The sequence below is a fragment of the Telmatherina bonti genome (genome assembly GCF_933228915.1).
Source record: "Telmatherina bonti genome assembly, chromosome: 23".
Classification (NCBI taxonomy): domain Eukaryota; kingdom Metazoa; phylum Chordata; class Actinopteri; order Atheriniformes; family Telmatherinidae; genus Telmatherina; species Telmatherina bonti.
In genome coordinates, this window is record NC_136632.1 from 6,710,459 (window position 1) to 6,719,270 (window position 8,812).

Sequence of the window (8,812 nt, forward strand, 5' to 3'; positions counted from 1 at the left end):
GGATTTGTAATAAATGAATAATTAAAGACGTTTTAGACTTTTTTATTTTTAATTAATTTTGCTTTGAAGGTGAACCAAGCCTTTTCTTCCCCAAGCTTTGCTCACTTGACCTGGCTCTTCCTCACATGGGAGACCTGTCAAAGGGGAGGGGTGTGAGTGTGTATGTGTGTGTGTCTGACTTTCATTGGCGTTGGGCAATCATGGGATGGATGGATGGATACTGTGTCCAGAGCCCAAATTGGGACGCTGGTCATATGTCCTGGCAGCCTGCGGCCTTATTTAGAAGGAAGGTGTAAAAACAGTCACAGGAGAGCAAATGGCAATCATGTCTGACACTTCCTTAGCTGTTTGTCCAGGAAGTTTACACAACCAAATATTCTGCCTGGTCAGATTGCATGTTATTATTATAACCAGCACACACTGCAACATAAGAATATAACCTGTATGAATCAAATTCATGGCATTGTTTTGTTTTTTTTTCTCAGGTCCAGAAATAACACACAGAAGAATTGCAAACAGAAACCTGAAGCTTCTAATGAGCAAAAAGAGATACATTTCCTTTAGAATAAAACCCATAATTTGCTTGAAAGATCCTACTTTAAATCAAAATCCTTTAATTAATTTTCAAAATCAGTTTGTCAACATATTTGTTAGTAAAAAAAAAACTAATTTTTTTAGGTGAACTCATGACCTGTAAACAGGTTGAAACAGTCATAAAAATGATCTTGTATCTGTGTCCAACTACATCACAGTGTTAAAAACATTAAAATGTCTGTCCCCTCTGATGGGATTAAAACATTTCCCCTCTCCATCTTTACATCCCCCCGTTTGCATCCCGTCCTGCAGGGTGGTGCTCCAACATGACGGCTCGGGGGAATTCCCAGCCAGCTCTGGGGCCACCGAGGTGCTCTGTGCTGCCAGGGAGCCTCAGACCCTCCTTAGCAACGGCAGAGGACCTGTTGCCAATAAACAGCGCATGCAAGACGACCAGCTAGGAGGAAAGCAAACAAACAAATAAAATATGCCAAACAAATGTTGTGACATTCGGAGTTTGAGTTTGCAGTCATTACAAATTAATATTTATTTGTGTAAATCATCATTATTTAAGGAAATTTGTATTTGTGTCGCAATGTTCATGTATAAAGTAGATTTAGTGACTGTAACTGGGTGTTTGGTGCTGAGCAGGTAGCAATCATGGATGTTTTTTAAGCTTATTCATTTTTAATTATATTTTCCAACTTATTATCCAGATGATTAAATAAATTTAAAACATATATTTATATCTTAGGTCATTGAATAAATCAGAGATGTAGAGAACAATATGTAGATTTGGAACTACATTTTAATTTCTACAATTAAGTCATTTTATGTCCTTTTATCCCCAGTGGAGCGTATAGTCTGCATCACACTGAATAGCAATTTAATGAGACAGGCTCTTGATTTGCTGTGTAAGCACATGGCTATGCAAACCAAGGCAACCAATAGCCTGAATAGACAAAGTACGGGTTTATTGACAACAGTGGGACATTAATCAATGAAGAGTGGGCAGCGTTAATGAGACGGTGCTGAGCTCCACAGATTAACTCGGCTAAAACTGTTCCTATTATATGTTGTGATGCTGAGGCTGCGGTTTGGTGATGACAACTTTTTGACATTTAAAATAAAATCTACACCCAAACTCCCAAAAAGTTGGTGTAAAACGTAAATAAAGTCAGAATTCAGCGATTTGTAAAAGCCAAACATAAACAACGTGTCCGATGTTGAAACTGAGACATTTAGCCATTTCATAGAAAATATGAGCTGATTTAGAATCTGATGGTGGCAAGGTATCTGTAAAAAGCTGGAAGAAAAGACTAGAAAAGTGATTGGCACGATGCAAAAACACCTGCAGGAGTGTTTAACAACTAATAAGGTCATTGACTGGGTATAAAGGGATCATTTCAGAGAGGCAGAGTCTCTCAGATGTAAAGATTCACCAACCTGAGACAAACTACATCAGGAAGATATAAGGATAAAACTGGAAGCTAGGGGTTCATCTTGGGGTTCCCATGCGGCACTGCATTAAAACCAGACATGATTCTCTACTGGAAACCAGTGCATGGACTCAGGGAGATTCCAGAAATCTGTCTGTGAACCCAGTTCAGGCTGAAATCCACACCTGCAGGTTAAAGCTCCGTCATATGTGAAGAGGATCCAGAAACACGCCGTCTTCTCTGGACCAAAGCTCATTTAAAATGTTCTGAGTGGAAACCTGGATGAAGATGTGGAATAGTGTGTGGACAGCATGGACGGCGTGTCCTGCAGACTAAAGAGGAGAGGGAGCATCCAGCTTGTTATCAGCCTGCATCTCTGATGGGATGGGGTTGCATTAGTGCCGATGGCGTGGGCAGCTTCCACATCTGGGAAGCTCCATCAATGCTGAAACATCTGCTCCCATCCAGACAACGTCTCTTTCAGGGAAGACCTTGCAGGTTCCACCATGCTGGACCACATCCTGCATCATCACAGCAGCATGGTGGAACAGGAGAACTGGTCTGCTGCAGTCCACACCTTTCACCAGTACGAAACATCCTGAGCATCATCCATCCATCCATCCATTCATTTTTCATTTTATCCAGGGTCGCGTCACAGGTGCAGCCGCCTAAGCAGATCCAGATTCGATCTCGGGATTGGATCAAAGTCATGATTCGATGCAATCAGTTGGTTTCTATTGTAGGCTATGTATGAACAGGCTTGAAATGATGTATGTAAAGTGCCCTGTGACAACGTTGTTGTGAAGTGGCACTATACAAATAAAGCTGAATTGAATTGGAATGAATTCCTTCTCCCCATCCACATTTGCCTGCACTGTGGGGGGGGATCCCGAGGCGTTCCCAGGCCAGCTGAGAGATATAATCCCTCCAGCGTGTACTGGGTCTTCCCGGGGTCTCCTCCCAGAGGGACGTGTCTTGAACAGGGAGATGTCCAGGAGGCATCCTAACCAGATGCCTGAGCCACCTCAACTGGCTCCTCTTGATGAGGAGGAGCAGTGGCTCAACTGGATGACCGAGCTCCTCACCCTATCTCTAAGGGAGAGCCCGGCCACCCTGCGGAGGAAACTCATTTCAGCCGCCTGTATACGAGATCTCGTTCTTTCGGTCACGACCCACAGCTCATGACCATAGGTGAGGGTAGGAACGTAGATCGACTGGTAAATCGAGAGCTTCGCCTTCTGGCTCAGCTCCTTCTTCACCACGACAGACTGGCGCAGAGCCCGCATTACTGCAGACGCCGCACCGATCCGTCTGTCGATCTCGCGCTCCATCCTTCCCTCACTCGTGAACAAGACCCCGAGATATTTAAACTCCTCCACTTGAGGCAGGACCTGACTCCCGACCCGGAGAGGGCAATCCACCCTATTCCGGCTTAGGACCATGGTCTCAGATTTGCATATGCTGATCCTCATCCCAGCTGCTTCACACTAAGCTGGAATCACTCAAATGAGAGCTGGAGATCACGACCAGATGAAGCCAACCGAACCACATCATCTGTAAAGAGCAGAGACCCAATCCTGAGGCCACCAAACCGGATCCCCTCAACACCTCGGCTACATCTAGAAATTCTGTCCATTAAAGTTATGAACAGAATCGGGGAAAAAGGCAGCCTTGCTCCAGCATCCAAAGTCCAGGACTGTAGAGCAGCTAGAAGCTGAACTAGTAGGAGATAGAAATGATAATAAAATGCAAAGCACATGTTTCTATGATTTGTTATCATATTTTAATTCATTTTAAAAAAAGTTGTGCTTTCATTAAGTTGAAACTCTACACAGTTTGAGCTGAATTAGTCAAATTAGAGCTGTGGAGTCTGAATTAGGAGGTCAATTCCCTCAAAAGATCAAATGACTTTTAGCTTTTTTTGCAAGACCAGCATCGGGGGGCATGCCAGCTAGCGGTGCGAGCTTCCTGTTAAAGGCCAAGCTGAAGACTAAACGATGGCATCCACAGACTGCGTTTAAAAGATTGACCTTGCAGCAGAGCACCTGATGTGAAGCCAAGAGGGAAATGCCATGAAGTGCATTAACACATGGAAATTCTCTTAGATTTCCCCATGGGGATCAATAAAGCTCTATTCTATTCACCCATGATCAGTTGGGTCCGATCAAAACTTCTCGGGGTCCAATACACTCCCAGTCAATAAGTGTCAACTGCTGTAATTGTTGTCCAGAAGTCATTATCTAAATCTCTTCTTCCTGATCAGTGAGTTAACAATTCTAAAAGTAATTGCATCAATCTCCAGCTCCAACTTTTAATCCAAATGCAGCCACTTCCAGCTCCAAAAGGATTAAAATGGCTGAAGCAAAGGCTGATTCTAGAGCTTCGTATCCATCATGGATTATAACACCACTGTCTTAAAAAAAAGGCCAATTCTGATCAATATCCATCAATAAATTATCCTAAATGATTGGGAAATTTATGAAACCACTCTCAGTGGGTGATAAATCCCAGTTTATGTCTAGTTATGATGGAAATGAGTCCTCTATAATTGTAGTTAAACATGACATATTAATTTGCTTCAATGAGCGCTTCACACGTTCCTTCTGTCCCAGTTCCACCATGGTAAAACCATAGACTGTATATAAAAAGATGGACGTAGCCTCTGTGACGTCACCCGTAGGTTTCTGGAGAGCTAAATTGAAGCTCGGTGGGCGGTTCCTACCATTGCCATCTTGGGAGGGGAATGCATGTCGTCTCACCCCGAAAATATAAATCTGGGCAAAGAGGTGGAGCTGAGAGGGGGGCTGTGAGCGTCATGGTGGATGATTGACATCTAGTGAACTCCGAGCTTTCAGTAGCTAAGAGCTAACCGAGCTAACCCGGAGATAACAGGAGCTAACCAGCTAACAGAGGTAAGCGAGCTAAAGCTAAGTCACACCTGTTAATTGGCTAAAAACCGCGGTTGTCTTCTTGCCTTCTTGCCTTCTTGCAATGGAAGATTGGATACCTGTCAATCAAAAGGACACGCCCCTAAATATGCCAAATTTTGACATTAAATTACTTTTAAACAGGCGAGTTAGAAAAAAACTTCACTCCACCCACAGTTGTCATGAAGGTAAACCTGACCTATTAAACCTAAAATGAATTTTTGAACCAGGCTGTAAACATGTTTATTTCTGCTGTAAATGTGTTTATTTCTGCTGTAAACGTGTTTATTTCTGCTGTAAACATGTTTATTTCTGCTGTAAACGTGTTTATTTCTGCTGTAAACATGTTTATTTCTGCTGTAAATGTGTTTATTTCTGCTGTAAACATGTTTATTTCTGCTGTAAACATGTTTATTTCTGCTGTAAACATGTTTATTTCTGCTGTAAACATGTTTATTTCTGCTGTGAGGTTGGTCTTTTTAACATGGGAGTCTATGGGGATTTGCTCTGTTTTGCAGCCCCTAGTGGATGAAGGGGGAACTGCAGTTTTATGCACTTCCGCATAGGCTTCACTTTTAACCAGCGGCGACTCCGTCCATCTTTAATATACGGTCTATGGTTAAAACCCAGTTCCCGCTGCATTCAGCCAGCAGGCCTTCACTGTTTAGTGGCTCTCCAACTATTTCTGTATAACGCCATTTTCATCTACAACAGTAATAAGAGGAGATAATAAACATCATGTAAAATGAAAATAAAAGAGGGGAGAAAAAGAAAGAACATCAGTAAATACAAAAAGATTCTCGCAGCAGATTTTTAAATGAAAACTTCTGAAGTGCAGCTGAGAGCAGGTGAGTCTTTATCCTGGATGTTTCAGCTGATCTGGGGCTTTCTGGGAGTTTGGTCCAGAGATGTGGAGCTTCTCCACGTCTGGTTCTGACTCTGGAACTGATAAAAGACCAGATCCAGATGACCTGAGGGGTCCGGTAGCTTCTTACTGGGTCAATAGGTCTCTGATGTGAAGTGTGTTCAGAAAGTCTGAACACATTCATTAAAAAACAAACAGATAAATCATTTTCCTGAAATTATTACAAAGGAGGAGCAGATATTTAAGTTTCTGTGTAAATGTCTTGAGCCGTGCACAAACTGAGGGACGTAACGGTGAATGTCTTCCATAGTTATTCCTGTAGTTTTGTTGACTGTGTCGCCACCACACACAGCAGCCGCCATCTTTTAGGATTCAACAGAATCTCTTTCTTTAAAAGGGAACCTGAAAAATCTGATAAAAATTGTCTAACTTTGATAACCACACAGTTGATTGTCATCACTTGTCTTTGTGTTACTTCTTTTTAAATCACAGAGACTTTACAGACACCCTGCATTATGGCTCTAAACCATTCAGATCTTTATAGAGCAGCAGCAGAACGTTAAAGTCCACCTTCTGATGGACAGGCAGCCTGTGAAGACCTCAGAACTGGACTGATGTGGTCCGCTTGGTCGGACAGAGCTGCAGCTATCAGATGTTAACACACTGAAACATTCTGTGGTGTCTTTATTACTCAGTATTGATCATTAACCGTTACGTCATCATTTCCTGATCAAACCAGAGCAGGATATGGTTTTTTTTTATGTTGTTGCTGAAAAGTCTCTGACTGATTCTTCATCATTTGTCTGCTGGTACTGAAACAAGTTCGTCCGTGCATTTTATTTAACCCGGTTGTCATGGCTGCAACCCCCCCCCGCAGATGCAGGAGCTCTAGTTTGGGAATCCCCGGTTTAACACATTGTGGTCGGCAAAGTGCACTTTAACTCCTTGATGCCAAAAAAAAAAGAGACATGACCCACATTTTTTTGATCCATTATTTTAATAAACCTCTGCTGACTTTTTATCAGAACCTCTTACTTACATTCTCAATCACACTTAATTGAATTATAATTAAACTGAATAAATTCATTCATCCATTATCCAAACCGTTTAGTCCGATGAAGGGTCGCGGGGAAGCTGGAGCCTATCCCAGCAGTCTTTGGGTGAAAGGCAGGGTACACCCTGGACAGCTCGCCAGTCCATCGCAGGTCTGAATTGGATATAATTAAACTTCATTTTAACCTACATAATATCAGACCAAACAATTATCTAAGGTTTAAGAGTCTGATTAATGAATGATCCATTTAAGGATCTTAGTTAGTTTGTTGTAACAATATTTGTAACGGGGATTATCTCGTGTTTGCAGGTTGTGCTGGAGCTTTCTGGTCCAGGACTTTCTTGGAAAAAGAGGTTTGTGATTTCTGGTTAAAGATTGACCAGTTGGGAAACAAACATCATAACCAAGTTGACAAATCAGTTAATCACCTAATAATTTGAACTTTTCTCTAAAGCAGCAGAAAGGCAACAATAAAACTCCTCATCTGCTTCTGAGTCACTACGAGAGGACGGTAGATACTACAGCGGAAAGTTGGAAAACTGCCCACATAACACAGCACATTGATTTTTTCCTCTTCGCTTGGCTTGACTGATTATATTAGAGCTGAACTGCACAAAACACAAAAACTAGAGTTTCAAGCATTAAAAATCGTGTGGCGGTTACTGTCAGCTCAGCTGTCTTTTCTGCAATTAAGGGATCTACTTCACACACACACACACACACACACACACACACACACACACACACACACACACACACACGTATCAATCAGAAGAGCAAAGCAGAGGGAATAGCTACAAACTGCTTTTGTGCATACAACCAAAGTGTAAGTAACAGGATACAGGAAGATGCAAAGCTCTTTCAATCACTGTTTTATTAACGTGGGCTTTAAAAGACGACATTGAAACAACAGCTGGGGAGACCCGCAGATGGTGGGGGGGGGGGATTTCTCTGGCATGACATCACAATCACCAGCATGGATGGGCAATTATTATAAGTCCAGCTGTGTACGGAGTCCAGAGCTGTGCAGGCTACACATAAAGCCAAAGGGTTACATTTGTATGATTGTAGCCTTCAGTATCAGTAAATATCACCAGGAAGGTAAAACCAGGTCATAAAGTTTTAGAGAAATTATCTTTCTCACCTGATAAAAACAGTCAGATCAAAGGTAAGATGATCATTTAATAAGAAGATAATAAGAAATGTCGACATTGTTCATTTAATTTCTTGAGAACCAGAAAAATGTTGACAAATTTGACTAGATAAATAAATCTGTACTTGGGATTTTTTCACTCTTTTCAGCCATAAACCCTTAAAAGTTCATTTGTTCGTGTAGAAGAACTTCAGATCACAGGTTTCCAAGTTCCGTCGTCAGTATCTACCATCCTGCAACTTTCAGATGCATCTCTTCTAAAACACACCTGAATCGCAGAATTTCCTCCTCTGCATGTCATACATCTCTGCAGAAGCCTGGTAAGGAGCAGCTAGTTTGAGTCACGTCTGTTGGACAAGGGTTGCGTCTAAAAGTTGCAGCATGGTGGATCTCGGGGACCGAACCGGGACACATCTGCTTAGCAGTCTGGGGATCGAGTCACAGGAGTTGGGCCTTGTGAAGCAGTAATGGTACCACCCTGACAGAAGCTTGCTGAACCAGCTATGAATGCATAATTCAGCTGCTATAAACTGCACAGGGTTTTTCCTCGGCTGTTCCCAGACACACTTAGAAAGAGTAAATCCTGTGAGAACCTGAAACTGACATGCACTGGTTGTAAACCTTTTTATAAAACACAAAACCTGCTTCTGCCATTATGGTTTTATCAAACTTGGAGCTGCGAAGGGAAAACAAAGAAAGCCTGTCACAGGGGAGTGTTCACAGTAAAAATACCTTTTCAAGGGTACAGCTTGTGCACCTTGCAGAGAAAGATGTGCCTGCTGCTAAATTGGGCAAAGAGTGACTAAGGGGAAAAGAAGGCAGGCAGAGGTCATTTTACAG